Source organism: Neofelis nebulosa, chromosome 15 (genome assembly GCF_028018385.1).
Source record: "Neofelis nebulosa isolate mNeoNeb1 chromosome 15, mNeoNeb1.pri, whole genome shotgun sequence".
Classification (NCBI taxonomy): domain Eukaryota; kingdom Metazoa; phylum Chordata; class Mammalia; order Carnivora; family Felidae; genus Neofelis; species Neofelis nebulosa.
Window position 1 is genome coordinate 35,518,283 of NC_080796.1, and position 20,433 is coordinate 35,538,715.

The window sequence follows — 20,433 nt, forward strand, 5'->3', positions numbered from 1 at the left end:
CAAGAAAACAGACTGAGCTAGGCATCTGGGCAAAGACCATATCCAATAAAGATCCAGACATCCGTGTATATCCCAAAAAGGAGTATTTTGGAATAACCAAGAACCAAACTTGCAAACTATATGCATTCCCTGGGATCTTCTTGGTAGGTTTCAAGAATTAAGAGGAAAAAAAGAGGAAGGAGAAGGAGAAGGAGGAGAATAATACAAGATTCCTAGGCCAACATTTTTTTTTTCCTGAAGGAAATGGCCAATTTTTATTTCAAGTGGTATGGTAATTGTGTGCTTTCTTACACAACTTGTATATACAGCTGTATGTTTATGATGAGCTGAAAGTCAAATGCTAAGATTTCCTCTACTGCCTTCACCATTTAAAAGGTGAAGGGCACCAGGTCAGAACCTACCGAAACTGAATGAGGGGAATAAGTTGTAACTCTGGAAATGTGTGTGTGTGTGTGTGTGTGTGTGTGTGTGTGTGTGTGTAATTACATAATTCATCTATAGAGGTGACAGATAGAAAACTCTAGATCTTGTCCTTGTATGGAGTAGTTATGAATCTGCTTTGAATTTCAAGTGGAAAACAAATTAAGAGAATACTAGAATACTAGTTATTCAAATAGCATGCCCAAATTAATTGCTTACAGAAAACAGTTAACCTTTTCTTCTCTGCCCCATTATTCCAGCAATTTTAAAGGTCTCATGGCCAAAAGACAGGATCTTGAAGGAGTGGGATTGGAGGAGGAGGTTGAATTTTAACTAGGCTGAATTGGGGACTAATTTCCTTGGCAGTTCAGAAGCTCTTAATGGAGGCTTTCTGCCAGACAGAACCAGCACAGGCCACTACTCAGTCACACCGAGACTGTCCCTGACCCTTCTTCCTCAAAGAAGAGGCTTACATCCTTCTCCTGTGAGGCAGCCCTTCCCTTAGGCAGACGACCTTCCTCAGCGCCCACCCCTCTCCCCACCACCACCATCACTGTGCTCATTCTGACCATTGTGCCCTGTCACATTCTGACTGGAATTCTCTCTCCTCACTTCTCTTTAATCCAGACTTTACCTACTTGCAGGCCCACTCCAGGTCCTGAAAAAAGACTAAAACAAAGGACCTCAAACCAATGAGATTCCCTTTCTTGTAAGCCATCATGAAGTGGCTGCAGTTTTCACTATTTCTGGTAGGATCTTTGAGCTAGCTGGTCAACCAGAGACAAAAACCCTTCTCTTTTCTTCCCTAGCTATACTCTTTCTTTTCCTTTAAAAAAGAATTAACTTTATGATCTCTCTGCCTGGTGCATCATTGTTTACTATACCCATGGAGATAGAACATAATTGAATTTTCACTGCTATGGCATGTGGGCATTATGTTATTTCACCTTCTCAATCCACTGCACATCAAGCCCATATCTGGTTTTTGCAGAAGTTCTCTGACATTAGAACTTAAAAGCAGTCTTGAAGAATGAAAGCTATTTCTACAACAAGGGCAGGAGAAACTGAGGAAGAAAGTAGTACATAGAGGGTGTATTATGTTACTTACACTCTGGGGACCACAGGCAGAGAAGTGACACGGAGAAGCTTTTTAGAAATATGGTCCAAAGACACTAGGGAAAACCCTTTCTCTATTGACAAAAATGTCTTCAAGGCTTTTGACAACAAATGAAAAGTAAAAATGTTGTTCTACTTAGGCCTCATTAAGTTTTTTAAGTCTCGCTTTAAAATAATAGAGGTAGATACAGGGAATAGAGCTCCCATGAAAGAGAAGTAATTCTTTCTCATGAGTCTAGACTTCTCTACCTAGGGAAGCCTAAAGGAAATTGAGTGCGGTCAACCAGCAAGGGTGAGCAGAGATAATTGAAATGCACTGATAATTCAGAATCTCATTTCCACCTCATTAATTTCAACCTCTGTTCCCTTCGCTTGGTACTTCTAAAGAAAAGCAAGGTAGACCAAATTGAAGATAATATCCTGTCCCCACTCCTGCCTTCCCCCCACCCCCCGAGGTGCTCAGTGGGTTGGTAGAAGATCATTATCACAAGAAGGAGGCAAAGCAAGTGGCCCACATGATTCACCATCCAGCTAGCCTCCCCCCGCCCCCACTGCCCATCGCTTATTTGTGCAAAGATTGCAGGTGGGGGTCACTTGATATGTTTCCCATTTGCAAGTACCCTAGATTTTTCCAAGTTTGGGAATCTTAGGATAATTATGGCTAAAGAAGTTACTTGACTACAGTTAGTAAACCCTGTATTTTTACTCTCCCTCCCATTCTTTGGGAAAGGGTGGCGATTTTGCATTGTTTTCAGTAGGATGTGCCTCTTAATTAATTACTGGAAAATGATCAAGGCTCTGTCTTTCCCAAAAATTTTCCCCTGTCATTTTATAATGTGCACTCTTCCTGTTATGGTATAAGGAGAAAGGTGCTTTACTGTTATGTCATTATAAAAAAAAGAAAGAAGAAGAAAGATACCTATTTTCTTGCAAGGAAAACTTCAGGATTCTCAAATACTAAGTAACACAGCTGGGTGCTAATCTGGGAAACACCAGACATTAATTAAGTATTCTGGAATAATCAGGTTCAAGTACAAAAAAAAAAAAGAATATTCAGAGTCATAGAAAGCCACGGTTTAGAGAGAGGAGGAAATCAAGGCAAAGATGTACACAGTAGGGACTAAATGGAGAAGGGATTGGAGAAGGTAGTTTCCTCTGAGGGTAAGAGTGAGCCTTACTCAAAACCGTGCCATAGACAGACCCTTTCCCTTTCTTTACCAAGACCAGTTTAGAATGTCCAATAACAAGGTAACTATTATTACTACTTGTAGAGTTTATATTTTGACAATGTTTGTGACAATTTAGTATCCTCTCTAAGTGGCAAAATTCTTGACTGGAAAAATATAAGTGAGGGGGAATTTATGGAGGCAATTCCCTAGCCTACAAATTCTATTGCCCCGTCAAGCATGCCTCAGTCCAGCCTTGGGAATAGTAATGAGGAAAAAAATCTAGGCCCTTATCAAGGTACCTGGCGTGAGGAAATGAGATGCATATGCCAATGGCATAGAAATGAAGATTGAAAGGAGTCAAATCCTTCTAGCAGGATATGACAGTTTTATGTGTCAATTTGATGAGGCTCTCGTATCCAGTTTTTCAGTCAAATACTAAGCTAGGTGTTGCTGTGAAGATATTTTGTATATGTAGTTAATATCCAAGATCAGTTGACTTTAAATAAAGGAGACAATTCTAGATAATGAGAGTGGGCCTCATCCAATGAGCTGAACTTTAAGAGCAAAACAGATTTCTCTGAGGAAGATAAGGAATAAGCCTAATGACTACAGCATCAGCTTCTGAGAGTTTCCAGCCTGCTGGACTGACCCACAGATTTCAGACTTGCTCTCCCAACAATATATGTATGTATGTATGTATGTATGTATGTATGAATCTATCTATCTATCTATCTATCTATCTATCTACCTATCTATCTTTTTGGCTCTGTTTCTCTGGAGGACCTTGATACAGAGAATGAGTGAAGACCTGGGGAGGGAAGGGATCTTTGAACTAAGCCTCAATGAATCAGGAGCCAACTACATGGAAAGTAGAGGTTAATTATGTTCCTTGCAGAGGAACGAGCATAACCAAAGGTCCTGATATAGGAAGGAGCTTGGCATAAATAAGGAAGTTAAAAGAAAATCAGGATGTCTTAGGTACAATGAGAAAAAGAGAAATGGCCCAATATGGGATTGGAGAGGCTTGCAAAGGTCAGATCATGCAGAACTCTTAGTATAATAGTTGGACTTTTTTTTTCTTTCTTCCAAATCACAGTAGGAGGCCATTGAAGGTTTTTAACCTGAAGAAAAATGGCTGCCTCACGGAGAAGGGAATGTAGGCAAACTCTTAGAAGATTACTGTAGTGGTCCAGGTGGGAAATGTTGATAGCTTGGCCCAGAGTGCTGGCAGAGGCAATGAGAAGATGTGGGCTGATTCAAGGTTGTTAAGATGGCATGGATGAAGAAGGTGAGAAGTTATGACATCGAGGATGCTCCTAAGTTTCTGGCTGGTATAGCTGTATAGATGGTAGTGCTACTAAACACATTAGGGTAGACTGAAAGAGGAACAGGATTAAAAAACATGTGAATTAAGAATTTAGTTTTGGGGTGCCTGGCTGGCTCAGTTGGTAGAACATGCGACTCTTGATCTCCAAGTCGTGAGTTTGACTCCCATGTTGGGCATAGAGCTTACTTAAGAAAAAAAAAAAAGTATTTAGCTCTAACATGGAGCTCAGAAGAGAGATTTCGGCATGAGATGTACATTGGAGAGTCAGCGTTTACAGATGACATTTGAAGCCATGTGAATGGACATGATTAATCAAGGAGAAAAGGAGATTCATCAAGGACGGAGAGTACCCAGGACTGAACCCTGAGTAATTCCAACATTTAAAGATAGGGTAGAGAATAGGTAGCTAGAGAAATGGGGCAGCGCATGCCAAGGGGGGTTATGTTTCAAGAAAGAGGTAGTAGTCAACTGTGTGAAATGCTGCCAAGAAGCCAAGGAAAATGAGGACAGAAAAATGAACATAGGGTTTGGGACCTGGCCTACCACCCTGAGTTCTGACGTCTAGTGTGTCTGCTTAGTTACTTCATGCTTTCTCACGTAACATTCACAACACGTTTGTATCAGGTAGACCACCTATCATGGCTAATTTCAAAGAGAGTACTGGACTTCCTAGGTATTGTTTTTCATAATTGGATGTATATGGAGACCTGTTTGTTTGCTCTGAAGGAGGAGGAAGGAAAGGTGTTGGTACGTGGGCACTTGGGGACAAGGAAGGAAAAGAGAGATAGGGAAAGGAGAGGCAGGATGTTCTGCATTCCCCGGCCTGCTGTTAGATATCATATCTGATCTTTAGGAAGCACCTCATATTAAAGAAAACTTGTTTTAAATATTCAAGTATCCCAAATTCTCGGCTGGGAGACCTATTCTTTCTCTTAATATTGTTTTCTTTTCCTTCATTACATTTAGCAAGACTTGTAATTATGAATATATTTGGTATAATCATTTATTTAACATTTAGGTCTGTGTTAGCTGTAGCTTTCATGACACAAAGAGCCTATGTGGCTGTAACCTCTTGTGTCTACTGTCTAGCACAAGACCTGACACACGGCAAGAGTTCAAGATACAGTGGTTGAATTAATAAATGATGATAGCTTATGTAGGAATGGGAAATTACAGCCCTAAGTTTCTAGGCATAAATAAATTAGTGGACTAAAAATCAGTGGTCTTCTATGTTTTTTCGGATGTATTAATTAGCTGCCTGTTCATACCGTTCTCCTGCTTTAATAGACAAGTGGTGGCGGGCACTGTAAATTTAAGAAATGATATGGGAAAAGCACAAGAAATTGAGGAAAGTTTATGTACTAACTTACTTTGGGGGGATTTTAGAAATATTTTGTATTCATAAACCGTTTTTTGTATTTTACCCATAGAATACCTCAGTACTTACGTAGACTTCTGTACTGGTGTTTGAGGATTGAAAGGTGATTTATGACTGATATGTCCATAAAAAGCCAGATGCACAGTAACCGTGGTTCTAGAACCACAAGAAGTCTACTTGTTTGGTTCCTAGAGCATTGGTCCCAACCACTATTCTTCAAAATAGGCTTGCAGAAAGGGGCACGTGATGGAACCAGAAACTTCTAAAGCCACTGATGTAGCAACAGACTTGTCTCAGGAAAATCAAAGAATCGTACAATTTTAGAGTTAAAAGAGACTTTAGGCCAATTCCCCTTAATGTATAGTCTGGAAAACAAGGACCTATAAGTGAATTCTAGAGTCATAAGCCCAGTTTATAACTTGTAATAATGTCACTCATGCCTGACCTCAAGCTCAGATCCTAAATTAGGTGTAAATTTGTGTAAATATTTTTTAAATTCTTATTTATTTTGACAGAGAGAGAGTACACGCACACGCACAAGCAGGGGAGGGGCAGAGCGGTGGTGGGAGGGAGAGAATCTCAAGCAGGTTCCATGCTGTCAGCGCAGAGCCTGGCACAGGGATCGATATCATGAACTGTAAGATCATGACCTGAGCCGAAATCAAGAGTCAGACGCTTAACCAATTGAGCCACCTAGGCACCCCTAAATTTGTGTAAATATCAAACTCATATTACAATCAATACTGATGCACATAATATAAAATGAGTCAATGGTTATAGCCTTGGTGATTTACCTTGAATAAGAAACAATCCCCAAATATATTTATTTCACGAGTTTGGAGTTTTTATGTTAGGTTTTCTCCAAAGTGAATCCCTGCTGAACTACTCTAATGAAATCCCACTTTAGTACAAAAAATATGTCACTTTTGGGGCGCCTGGGTGGTTCAGTCGGTTAAGCGTCCGACTTTGGCTCAGGTCGTGATCTCGCGGTCTGTGAGTTCGAGACCTGCGTCGGGCTCTGTGCTGACCACTCAGAGCCTGGAGCCTGTTTCAGATTCTGTGTCTCCCTCTCTCTGACCCTCCCCCGTTCATGCTCTGTCTCTCTCTGTCTCAAAAATAAATAAACGTTAAAAAAACAAACAAATAAATAAATAAACGTTAAAAAAGAAAAAAATGTCACTTGCTCCCGTTACAAACTCTTGCTGAGACCTTGGTGAGCTCACCATGTGTCACATGGTGAGACCAGAGCCATGTTTTCCAACAGCCCAGGCACAGCTATCAATAGCTGGAGTGGAGGGTCTCTTGTACCTGAATCGTAAATCCCTATCCTGCCAATTTTTTGCAACTCACCTGTTTCTGTGTACTTTTGAGGAAATTGATAGTTTTATGTGGCCATATACTAATATTTACTTTCTTGATAACAGAATTTGGTTAAGAAATGGCTAATTCTCCATAAGTATAGAGAGTTTTCTCAAATTATTTTTCTAGAGTACTTGCTTCCTACAATAAAATTGGGAGCAATGGCTTCACTGGCTGCAAATCGATAAAAGTGAGTATCAGTCGTATGTAAAAGACACATACAGATGTAACTAACTTTACAGAGCAGCTCTTTACATAGATTAAAATGTTTTGTTCCTTATTATAGTACTGGTGTTTCTCCTTTGTATGATTTTCAGATCCTAGGAAGTTTGAAGTTAGAATCCTTCTGTGGCCTTCATTCACAGTTTGTAGAGTGAAGTGCTATTTTAGCCAGAAATGATATTTTCATGTGCCTACTAAGGCTTGTTTTCTTAAATCGCAATCCTGTTTTCATGATTTGATTATGCCATAACAGTTTTTGAGGCTTTATGCCAACTATCATTTAGTTTGAATGATTCTTTTTTAAATGAAAGAATACAGGAAAATGTGGTAATAATGTTCTTTCAAGAAAGCAAGTTACTGAACGTTCTCCCCATATTCTAGTATTTAAAAAACTACACCACCCATCTTTATCAAAGAGCACGTATTCATCCAAAATGCTGTTGTTAGTTAGAGGAAGGTATTGAAAGATGGCAACAAAGACCTATTTTGGTCTAAATATGGAAGGTGCCTTCCTCAACCATGTATTCTCAGCACTTAGCAAACAATAGGGGATTATTAAATACTTTTGGGATAATGTTAAGATCAACTATGTGCACAGGAAATAATTAACATTAATTCATCTGCCTATAGTCTATAATAAATAGATTGGATTTAACACAAATGCAATCATATAAGTGTTCATAAGGAGTTTGTAGAAAAAGTGGGTAGAAAAGATGCTCTCTTTAATTGGAAAAATATCATAAAAGTATTCCGTTGACTTGATAGAACATATGGAGCTGGCTGGGCAGATGGGTGGGAGTAGGTGGTTCCTGGCATGTGGAAGGGCCCCCACAAGTCCATCTTCCTGCTCCTTGTCAGAAGAGAAATAATGATATACACACTAAGTGTTTCTCTCTGTTTTTAAATAAGGTTCATCTAGTTATGATACTTGGTCTCTATTTATATTTTTATGCTTTCTGAGCTTTCTGTTCTCCTCTTTCCTGGACAAGTCTACTGTGATGAACTTATCAACTATTTTAATGGAATAATTCTAGCTGACACAAATGGTGTAAAAAAACTGAATTGATAGGATTGATCAGTTCTTTTGCTGCCCTCTCCAGGGCTTACCTCAAGATTTGGGTCTCCTGATGTCCAATCCAGATCATGGACCATGGGGTGTGTGCATGTGTAGGCATTTAAAAATCTCCATATAAATTTAATAAAATTTTAAAAATTAAAATCAACAGTCCTGTTCACATTTTAAAGGAGTCTTTGGTTAATAGTTCCTTGTTTTTAGTGAAGATTCTTTCCACCCAATCTAGAACAAATTTGTTTCCTAAATGTGAGATTTTTATATTATATTATCTCCAAAGTGAGGTACCTTTGAACTTACTTTGCTGAGTCCAAATCTCAAATTTAGTGCAGGTGAAAATGTCATTTTCTCCCCTATGTTGTTAACTATTTGGCATATGTACTTCCAGACTTAAAAAAAAATCTTGTGTATGTGTTGCCCCAAATGTAGGATGACTCACAGTCAGCATTTTGTAGCAACTAATGCTTAATCTTGGCTTTTTCTTGCACTTAAGGGGAAAAAAAAACTCAAAACACACAAAACTTTTGTCTGCATCAGTACAGAATTAAAGTGATTATCTCTGGGGAGTGTTAAAATGGAAGTGGGAGGATGTAAAAACAGATAATCCTCCTTTTAATCAAATACTTCAATATTGTTTGAAATGAGAACAGATGATTTTTGTAATATATCCATTTTTAAACTTTTAATTATTATTCGCTTTTCAACCTCGTTATTTCATATTCATACGAAATTAACCAGGATAGTGTGACAAACTCCCGTATACCCGTGGCTCAGCCTCAATAACCGTCAACTCGTTGACAATCTTGTTTTATGCACATTCCATTTCCCACCTCTGTGTTACGGGAAACAAAATCAGATATTACATTTCAACCACAGATATTTCTTTATTTTTTAATTTTTATTTATTTTAGAGACAGAGAGCGTACGAGTCGGGGAGAGGGGCAGAGGGAGAGAGACAGAATCCCAAGCAGGCTCCACACTCAGCACGGAGCTTGACACCGGGTGGGATCTCATAACCCTGGGATCATGACCTGAGCCAAAGTCAAGAGTTGGACACGCAACTGACTGAGCCACCCAGGTGCCCCTATAGATATTTCAATATATGTTTCTAAAAGAAGAGGACGCTTGGGGCGCCTGGGTGCCTCAGTCGGTAGAGCTTCTGCCTCCGGCCTCAGGTCATGATCTCGCGGTTCGTGGGTTTGAGCCCCACGTCGGGATCTGTGCTGAGGGCTCAGAGCCTGGAGCCTGCTTCCGATTCTATGTCTCCCTCTCTCTCTGCCCCTCCCCTGCTTGCTCTCTGTCTCTTTCTCAAATAATAAACATTTTTAAAAAATGTAAAAGGAGAGGACTCTTTATTTTTAACATAGACACAATACCAGTTATCATATCTAAAATATTTTACAATAATTCCTTAATGTCTAATCAGTGTTCAAATGTCTTCATAAATGGCATAAACAGCTTTTTGTTTGAGTTTACTTAAATCAGGATACAAATAAGGTCACATGTTGTGATAGTTGATACATCTTTTAAGTCTTTTTTAATCTGTAAACTTACCCCTGTTTCATTCCCTTATTGTTGAAATGTATTTGTTTTTAACAAAAAATTTCATCTAGAGTTTTCCATACCTTACATTTTGCTGACTGCTTCTCTTGAGGTCTGCTTGAACATATTCCTGGGCTCTTGTATTTTTTTTTATAATTGATAGCTGGTAGCTTAATCTATCCTAGCAGTTTGATCAGATTCAGGTTATCTCTTTCAAAGCAAGATAGTGATAGTTGAGTGTCTCTTTTTGTGATGTTAGCAACCACTGAAGCTCATGCCTTGATCCTACTTTATCCAAGGTGGCAAAATGATGGTATTCTAATTTTATCATCCCTTCTATTTGTTATCTAGGATATTTCTATAATGAAAAAAACCTCCTCATCTGCTACTTGATTTTCAGTGGCATAATTTCTTAGCGAAAACAAGACGGTTTCTTTCCGTCCCTCTGTTTATCATTTTTCAAAATAATGAGTTGGTTTTAGTGGTGACTAATTATTTTTCTCATATCATTTGACAAAAAGTTGAAATGTTACAACTAATTGCCATTATCATCCTTCTAGATGCTAAAATGGACCCATCTTTAGCCACTGAGAGTCTCTTCAAGGTGGTTCCTGGATCCTTTGATGATGACTCTAGTGTTCTTTTGATAGCTTTCTTGTATATTTCTTTCCTCAGACCTGGAGTCCACCATTTCTCTAAGGAGCCAGATTCCATTTAGTGAAAAATACCTGGAATGAAATAATTTTTTTAGTTGGATGTATACTTCGACCCAATCATCTGTCAGCAAACCCTGAGTGTTGGGATTAAAACACAGATTTGGAGTAAAAAAAAAAAAAAAGACTAGGGTTTGAATCCCATCACTTACCAGCTTGGTGATCTTAGAAAATTTACAGGGCTGTAATGTGCAGCAACACAGCAAAGCAGCAGAGGCTAGAAGCACGGCGGCCCCAGTATTCTCTCCTGCACAGATAGATGCCATAGGAAAGGATGGACCTGACAGCTGTTCTCAGCAATGAGTCCCAGAAACTCCTGAGGTGGATAGATGTTGATTCTGTCCACGGGCAGGGAAAGTAGCCAGGGGTGGGGAAGGCCTAGGGTCACAAATAGGGACCAGGTTTGGGGGACAATGTTTTAGTTCTGCCCTTTCATCATCCCTGTATTGCCCTAGGCAGATTTCCCCCTTCCTTTTGGTGATGATTGCAGGGTCAGGGTATCAGGGGACAGGCCAGAAACAGTGGGTAACCACAAGGCAGAGCTCTGACCTGGTAGGGTGATGAGCAGATGGCAAGGAGTATAGCTGGTCTGACCAGTCCCCAAGAACTCCCCTCCACACACACACACCCCCCTGCTCTCACCCTCCTGTGGGCATCTGCTTGTAATACAGAGTGGCTGCCTCCAATAAAAGATTATTCAGAGGTTCTTTGGAGACCAGCTGAGCACAGTACCATGTGTCTCCCACAAAGGCACACGGCAGCCAGCACACACACCGATTCACCTGGAGAAGCACAGTCTGGCTAGATGTCTGCCCCTCTCCACGGGTGCATTTTCCTAATCAAGGCAGCTCAATGTCCGGAAGGGGCAAGGATGGGCTCAGAGGGCAGATTCTGAGAGCTGCAAGTTGGGAGAACAACAAATGGAATAACTTATACCGGAGAAGGCAGAACTCGTGAAAAAACAGGAAAAGAAGTAAAAGCCAGAGTAATAAATATGCTTAAAGAAATGAGAGGATTTACTGGGAACAGGAAGTGAGAATAAGCAGTTGAGTAAAAGAATTAGAAATATTAAGAATTAGTTCTGCCAGACAGAGGCAAAGAGTACTGTATGATATCATTTATATGTGGACTCTATAAAAGAGAAAGAAAGAAAGAAAGAAAGAAAGAAAGAAAGAAAGAAAGAAAGAAAGAAAGAAAAGAAAGAGAAAAAGAGAAAAAGTTAAACTCAAAGAAACAAAGGGTAGAACAGTGGTTGCCAGGGGCCGGGGGCTGGGGAAAATAGGGAGAGGTTGTAAAAGAGTACAAACTTCCAGGGCTCATGGGTGGCTCAGTCAGTTAAGCGTCCGACTTTGGCTCAGGTCATGATTTTGTGGTTCATGGGTTCGAACCCTGCGTCGGGTTCTGTGCTGACAGCTCAGAGCCCGGAGCCTGGTTTGGATTCTGTGTCTCCCTCTCTCTCAGCCCCTCCCCAACTCACGCTCTGTCTCTCTCTCTCTCAAAAATAAACACTAAAAAAAAATTTTAAAAACATTCAAAAAATAATAGTAATAAGTAGTAAATATGTGAGCTGGAAGATTAGGCCAAGGAGTTTTGCCTGGAGGCATTGCAAAAGGACAGGGTAAAGAATGGAAAAGAAATTTGGAGAATCAGACATGTGTCCAAGTCCATTTGGTAGGGACACCAGAAGAACAAAAGGAAATGGAAGGAGGCCAATAGTTCAAGCAATAATGACCAAGAATTTCCTAATGTCACACGGCGAGTGAGTGGCAAAGCCAGGAGGTCAGGCCAGGCAAGCTAGCTGGAGTACATACTCTGGACGACTATTTACTGCCGTGGGTCTACTCTATCAGCTGCCAGTCTGGAGGAGGAGGAGAATGAAGTTGGGCATAGGACATAAAGAGGGGACAAATACAAAGTAAGCAGAAGAGAGCCTGTGCATGAACTGAGGGAGACGGTGTGGCAGGAGCTGGGGAGAAGTCTGGATGCCTCAACTCAATGCCACTGAGGTCTTTAAAAACAAGCATCGAAACCCCCCCAAAACACAGAAACCACAATCTAAAAATAACAACAAAAACAGACAAGTCACTTCCTCTCTCTAATCCTCAGTTTCTTCATCTATAGATGGCAGACAGTAACTCCCACGTCATAGGGCTGTTGTAAAGATGAAATAATAGAATATAGGTAGGATTCTGAGCACAGAAAACAATGGCGTATACTGACATAAAATAATACAATTTCTTATTTAACAATTCAATAAATACTTGTTGACGATCTATGCTCCAGGCAGTGGAATACAAAACAGACAAAAATCTTTGAAGCTATGGAATTTCTGGGGTAGAAGGTGGGGTGGGGGGAAGGAAAAAGGCAATACACGTAAATAGATAACAATGTGAGGCACTGTGAGTGCTAATAACGAAATTAGAGCAGGGTAAAGGAATAGAAGATGGTGTTGTGAAAAGGTACTATTTTGGCAGGATGGCTGGGAAAGGTCTATGGAAGGAATAAGGTGAGTGAACGAGGCAGGAAACATCTGGAGGAGTGGAGTTCTTGGTGGCGGTAACAGCAAGTGCAAAGGTCCTGAGGTCGAAGAGTACTCGGCACGTTCAAGGAATGGCAGAATGCGGATACCCTGCTTGGGAGCAGAGTGAGCCAGGGAACAGCAGTTGGAAATTAGGTCAGAGAGGTAGCCAGTGGCCAGATCATTTGCGTCTTCATCCATCACTAACAATTCAGCTTCTCTTTCATTATTTGAAAACTTTGTCTTTGCGTACTCCACTAAATCGGAGGTGCCGACCATGGAAGGAAGCCCAGCATGGGCCTTCTTATTTAGCAAATTCTTTCCAGCCTCTATGATTTAGTATATGGTGGAAGACACCTCTGCCTTCTAGTTGAGCAGAAGACACCTCAAAATTGAGCTTCCTGGGCAATTGCCTTCTCCCTGCTGGCCACAGGAAGTATCTTTTGATCCACAGTGGTCATTCCAAACCAGTCCTCTAATTGCCCTTGTCCAGGTCTGTGGGAATTACTCAGAAATGTTTGAAGTCCCAGAGCCAGGCACACTCTGAGTCACCCCTTAGTCTAGGGGAGGTGGCCAGGAAGCAGCCAGGATTAGGACAGGTTTTGATTTAGTGCAGTTGGATTCTCTTACACAGCCCTGCCCATACCCGAGGGTAACCCTATCTCACCCCTGCAGGCTGAGGTGCCCATGTACTTTAGAAAGGCATCCTAAACATGACCCGATCCTTCCCTCCCCCAGCGAAGGTTGTTCCTTTTCACTAATCACAGCAGAAGATTCCTTTCATCTCCCATACCTCTCAGAGCACGGGTGTCCTGGCCACAGCTGCCCATGTCAGAAACCAATGCACCCTGTTCTTGCTTTCCTTTCCAGTCATCTCAGGATTTGTAATCCGTCTGGAAGGCTGTCCATTTCTCACCTCCATAAATCTGGTAGCGCAGTTTGCATTATCACTTGCCGACAACTTCTTCTAGGTGTTTAGATTGTATTTAAAAAAGCAAGCCCAGAACTAAGGAGATGGAGGAAAAATAAACTAATGAATTGCTGCCTATGTGGGGTTATATTTAAATTTGTCATCTAGGACTTCTGGAAGGAGAAGAGTCAGCGGCCCATAAGATGGTAACTGAGCTTTCTTACGTTGCACACTGTTCCAGACGTTCGGTGCAGCTATCAACGTTAACAAACAGAGACGGTGTCAGGAAGAGAGCCATATCTGGACTGGCCCCTTGATTCTGAACACCATAATTATGAGAAGGTAAATACAGACCCTTTAGCTCCAAAGATTTTTTTTCTGAGGTTGGTGGAAAGGACTCAAAAATGTACATCGTGAAGATGGGAATCTGTTGACCTTTTTTACTCAGAAATGTGGGGCTGGCTTGACTTAGTGTAATAATGTGCCTCACCATCACTCTCCTTATCTCTTGTGAACAATAATTTCAAGATTTCACTCAGAATTTCTCTATCCCAGTAATTCTTAGCAACCTGGCACTTATTCCCACTAGCATGCCACAAAATGGCCTCAGGCGGACATTCTGGAGAAGCTTAGACGGGGATAATTATAGCTTCGTGTACCTGCCCTCATGCAGCTCAGTGGAGGTGTTGATGGCTCCTTGGCCAGCCATGACAAATTCTATAGCTGGGTACCTCCCTAAGAGCTGGGCCAGGTAGGAATAGAAGCGGGAAGAAAAACAGTGTAGCTCAGTTCATGGAGGAGAGAATCACAACTAACTATTCTGAGAAATCAGGGTGTTGGTATTTCTGACCTTCTGAGATGGCTGTCATGAACAGAAATGACTCGACACTCCCAGAAGGTGTGACTTCGTGCCAGTCCAAAGCAACCTCTTGTGTGCTGGAGGAACCATGGACCTGACTTGCCACTTCTGACTCCACGCAGGTGAGAACATCAACTCATGGGCGTCTCGGGGACTAATGAAATAAGCAGTAGCAAGGTATTAAAGTTCTTCGAAAGGATTTGCTGTCTGATCTTATAGCAGCAGCATCCATTTCCTCTTTTGCTGGGAACACTCAGATAAACGTGGGAAAGGAAGGACTTGAAATAACTGGAGATGTAAACTCTGGATATGTGTCTTCTCATTAGCACAATTTATTATTGGCCAAGTAGGGCTGTCCCCCGGGGAACCGCTGTAAGGGGGGGAGGTTAGAACACACTCTATCCTGCCGATGTTTTTATTTCCCCTGTTTTTACCATCCCATCTAATTTCGGCCACCTGACTCACAGTGGTACTTAAAAAACTCTGCAGCAACATAATAGAATAAAATGAACGTGAACTTCAGAAGTAGAGATGAGGAGGCCTGAATCTTGGTTCTACCATTCACTTAGGTACTCGATGTTTTAGTACATGTCTAAGTACAAGGTACTTAATGTCTTGAGGTCTCAGTTTATTTCTCTGGGAGACAAGAAGAAACACTAACCTGAATGTGTTAGTCTGCCCAGGCTGCCATAACAAAATACTACGGACTGTGTGGCTTAAACAACAGAAATTGATTTTCTCACAGTGCTGGAGGCTGGAAGTCCAAGGTTAAGGTGCTGTCAGGGTTAATTTCTGGCGAGGCCTCTCTCCTTCTTTCTTGCTATGTCCTCATGTGGCCTTTCCTCTGTGCATGCACAGAAAGAAGGGCTCTGGTATCTATTCCTCCTGTTAGAAGGATACCAGTCCTACTGGATAAGGGTCTCACCCTTATGACCACATCTAACCTTTAAAAAAATTTTTTTTTAATGTTTATTTTTGAGAGAGAGAGAGAGAGAGAGAGAGAGAGAGAGAGAGACAGATCCGAAGCAGGCTCCAGGCTCTGAGCTGTCAGCACAGAGCCTGACATGGGGCTCGAACCCATAACCATAACATGACCTGAGCCGAAGTCGGACGCTTAGCTGACTTAACCTTAATTATCTCCACAAAGGCCTGATTTTCAAATACAATCATATTGGGGGTTAGGACTTCAACATATGAATTTTGGAGGAACACAGTTCAGTTCATGACACTCAAACACTGTCACAAGGATTATTTCAGATTATATATACACAGGACCTAGCCTTGTTCCTACAGCATAGTAAGTGCTCAATGGATATTGATTCCCTTACCTTCCACCATGTGTCACTTACCTCCCTAGTGGGTCGCTTTCTTCTCTACACATGAGAAGCTGGATTTGGCCCTTTGCCTAGATGGAATAGATAGTTACAGAGTGAACAGAGGCATTCCCAAGACTTGAGTTTGGTAAAATTTTCTCCCTTCCCTCATTGGTGTGGTTTCCAGTTGCAGGTCTCCTTTTCCCAGCTACTGTCTCCTTTCTGGGAACTGTCCTTTCCACACGAAGGGCTGGGTCCAGCCACAGCAGCCTGTTCCTTCTCCAACACCCTGGTTTGACATCTCAAGCCACGTTCTTTCTCCTGAGAATTTGGGTATGAGATTCAGTCCCTGCTGAAGGACAGAAACCAGCCTGCAGATACAGAACGAGGTGGATGATAATGTTGATAGGTACCAGAATTGAGAGCTCAGTATGTGTCAGGTACCGTTCTAAGAGTTTTTCACATGTTGACTAATTTAATCATCACCACAACTCTACGAAGTAGATATGTTCATCATTTCCCCCTTTTTACATCACTTCCCTTTTTGAGGAAATTCAGGTGTGAGAGTATTTGCCCAGGGTCACATAGCTATTAAGTCTGGACACAGGCAAGAGTAGAGGATCTTACCTCCAGACAGAAAAGCAGAGTGTCCTCACGGTTCTTTGGTCTTGCCCTTCTTTCTCACGGATTCCATGACATGTTTCAGGATCTTGCCAATGAATTCCTTTTTTGCTTTAACAGTCTGAAGTGGGGTTTTGTTCTTAAACCAAGGGAACTTATGTTAAGACGGTGGCCCTGGCCTATTAGATCTGTTGCATTCAACATTAGAGGATGTTTTTGAGATTAACAACCATAGATAAGTGACTATGGAAAACGGTTTGTTAATGATTCAATTCCATTACAAAGTTTAAAATTGGTTAAATCACAATGAAGAAGGTCTCCTAGAAGAGATTACAGGAGCAGTAAAAGCCTCCTTTTCCGGAAAACACGATTTTAAGCAGTAACGATGGGGTAAGCTCATCACTAGCAGTGTGCCCTACAGAGGACGTGGTGATTTGATGTGTGTGTGCATATGCCAGTGTGTTGGGAGAGAGGTTGTGTGTTTTCTATCAAGCCTGGAAAAGCTGGAAGGCAATGTTGGGGCTGACGGAGGTGAGGAAAGGTGAGCCAGGTGAATACGATCGGAGAGCTTGTGCCTTTAAGGTATGATTCAAAGGGTGTTTGCAACCCAAGGTGAAATTAGTACAGAAGGATAATGAATACATTGAAATTGGTGAGATACTTAATACTGCCTAGGTTTTATTTCCTTTAAATCTTGCTGAAAGTACCAATTATGCAGCTGCATTACTCTTTCTAGAGTGTTCTTGATTAATACATACTGCTAGTGCATAGACTTTTTAAAGAGTAACCAACTGGCTGAATCATGTACATTTTCATTGGAAAAACTAGTGATGTGCCTAGAGTGAGTCTGCCTGATGTCCAGATAGCTAGCTGATCTCATTGCCCAGTGGTCAACTGTAGCTGCCAGAAGAGCTGGCAAAGCGTCTCAGGACACTGATTTCGCCTTTCTCCTCCCAGCCTGAAAAAAATACAACCTCAAAATGTTTGTGTTTGACATTCTTTCCAGAAGGAAGTAACAAGGAAATAATTCACTTGTGGCTTAGGTTGACTGGCATGGAAACGGGGGCTCTTTCTCCTTTGGCTCAGGTCAGGGAGTAGTCAGTCCCTGTGGGAGGCAGAGCGCCTTCTGCTGAAGAATGGGCAAAGGAAAGAGAAATGAAATGGAGAGGAAATGGCCAGAGAGGAGGATGCGTCAGGAGCGGGAGAGTTGAAACATTAGGACACATGACGAAATGGAGACACTGTGTGACATGAAAGGATGCAGGTAATGCCAAACCTCCAGACTACAGAGCAAACCCAAAGAAACAGTGTATTCTTTCATCTAATCTGTGCCTCCATAAGTCTCTCATCATTTTCCCAATATTTGAGAAGAATGTGCCTTCCTGGCTTAGTCAACCTTGGGAAAGGCTGGGATGGGGGCCCTTCTCTTACTCAAACGAAAAGCCTCAGAGATGCAACCAGGAGGGAAGAAGGGCTCAGTCTTCTGCGTCAGAAATGATTCTTCCAAAGCAGGTACCACGAAACTATCTCTAAAGGGAGAATGCATAGTGCCCTGGTCACCACATTGCACAACTCCAGAGAATGCCATTCACACTCCAGACTATTTTAGCTCATGGAGTGGCATTGGGTATTATACTCGTGGCTGTACACAACAACTCTGCAGAATCATGTAGCTTTAAAAAAAAAAATCACCAGATAACAAGAAGTTCATATTGTAGTCAATTCGCTAATTTGTTTTCATTAATAAGGAGCTCTAAATGCACACAACGATTAAAGCACTCTTAAATTTCATCCTTCCAAAGTGTTCTCTTTCTTCCCTTCTCATGCTTAACATGTTTTTGTGTTAATAATCTAGACTTATTTTGTTATATCTGTGCTGTTAAGTCAGTGGTTCTGAATTAAAGGGGGGTGGTATAACAGAATTACTTCGGAAATGTTTTCAAAAACATCAACAGGAGAATGGATAAGCAAAGTGATATGTACACACACATACACACACACACACACACACACAGTGTAATTCCAGTCATATGAAGTTTGAGAACTAGCAAAACTACTCTATAGTGACAGAAGTTAGCCTGGAGAGGTGATACAGACTGAGAGGTCACACAAGGGAAAGTTTTGTGGTGATGGACATTTTCTGTATCTTGATCTGGACGGTGGTCCCATGGATGCATCCACATAAAAAAAATCGTCAAACTGTACATACAATGAAGGTCGTGCTTTTTATTGAATGTGAAAATGTTCTCAATAAAATACTGTCTAAAAATATGACAGTTATACACATACACCGACCGAAGCCTCCACCCTGAACTCAGGGACTAAAATGAATGAAATGTGGGGAGCAGGGGATACAGACCAGCATTATGTATTTTTAAAAAGCTCTCCATCATTATATCCCACCATTACTATCAGCTTCCAAATATTCTTTTAGAAAAAAACAAATACATGATTAATATATAGAACTTTAACATTTGTGGAAGAACGCTGGAGATCATAAGCATTTTCCCGCAAAAGTTTGCTTACTTTCCTGTTCGCTTTGATTGAGGAACTTGTTTTGTTTTGCTTTGAGTGATTTCAATGTTTCTGAAGGTGTACAATTAACAAATTAATGGGAGGAAAAATTGGAGATAGGAAGAATCATGAGGGCCCATGAGATTCTGCCTGTATTTAGAGTTTGAATCAGGTTTAGAACAAGTTGAAATATTTGGGGGGATATTTAATATTGACAAGTTCCTAAAATTGCAAAGTTTTCAAGTAAACCTGTCGCGATGTATTTGGGGCCTGTGCTATCAACTATCCTGTTCATTCTGATGCATATTAAGGAGATTTGAGTGTGATGCAGATTTAGGAAGTGTTTTTTTTTTCTTTTTTAAAAGTAGCTTGTGACTAGCTTTTATATAGTTATTCAAAGAATGAAAGGCTTTTTTTCACTTCACATTGGACTTTCTATTTAAAAAATATTCTGGGGTGCCTGGGTGGCTCAGTGGGTTGAGCGTCTGGTTTCAGCTCAGGTTATGATCTCACAGTTCATGAGTTTGAGCCCCGTGGAGGGCTCTGTGCTGAAAGTTCAGATCCTGGCATCTACTTCAGATCCTGTCTCCTTCTCTCTGCCCCTTCCCCACTCACGCTCTCTCGCTCTCTCTCTCAAAAATAAACATTAAAAAAATATTCTTACTCGTGTATTGCTTTTCTGTGATCTATTCTAAAGACAGAAATAATGGCTGGTTGGATGTACTTCATGGGTTTCTAAATTAATATATTTTTTTAATTTTTAGAAGTAAAATTATTTAAATGGAGTCTGCAGGCTTAGTGCTAAATCTTAGTGTGTGGGTTGTGTGTGTGTGTGTGTGTGTGTGTGTGTGTGTGTGTGTGTGTGTATGTGTGTATTTTGCCTGTGAACACCCCGCAACACCCCCCACATTCATTCTGATTCCGAAGGCAGTGTGAAAACAGTTCTCTCCCTCAGACATCCTGGCTTTATCACTTAGCTTCCTCCATAGGCATGCGGTCTGCCTGGAGGACCATACATTCATTCAAGGTCAGAACCGGGAACGACCTCAGAGATGAAGTAATTCAACCAAACTCTGACCTCCATGTCACATTCCACTTAAAAAATAAACTTAGGCCTCGGGGTGAAGTGGCTTGTTCAGGGTCACCTGGCTGGTCAGAGGCAGAACCAGAATCATATGTCTACATGCAACCTTTGTGCCTCCATACCACCGCTGTCTCGGCATTCTGTGCTCAGAGTTTGGTATCACAGAGGGGCAATACACAAATGCCATTTCCTTTCCTCTAAGACCCCAAGAGGCCTCTCCTCTGTATCACTTTGAGAGCCTGCAGGGATTTACTTATTTTTAATGTGAATCCTATGTTGGGGAAATTTTGAAGAGT

The 20,433-nt window shown here is 41.2% G+C and overlaps 1 protein-coding gene and 1 long non-coding RNA gene across 4 annotated transcripts in view; one reads left to right on the plus strand and one right to left on the minus strand.

Moving 5' to 3' along the window:
* Positions 1-18,330, plus strand: part of LOC131495638 (uncharacterized) — a 35,527-nt gene extending 17,197 nt beyond the window's left edge. For 2 of the 3 annotated variants that reach the window (XR_009254033.1, XR_009254034.1), the window contains exons 4-6: positions 13,915-14,088; positions 14,622-14,727; positions 16,106-18,330. This is a non-coding gene — a long non-coding RNA (uncharacterized LOC131495638). The remainder of the gene's footprint in view (positions 1-13,914; positions 14,089-14,621; positions 14,728-16,105) is intronic. The other variant, XR_009254035.1, reaches the window with a different exon arrangement.
* The window catches only part of CENPF (centromere protein F), a 100,144-nt gene that overhangs the window by 78,230 nt on the left and 1,481 nt on the right, over positions 1-20,433 (minus strand). The gene's annotated exons all lie outside the window — the stretch shown is intronic.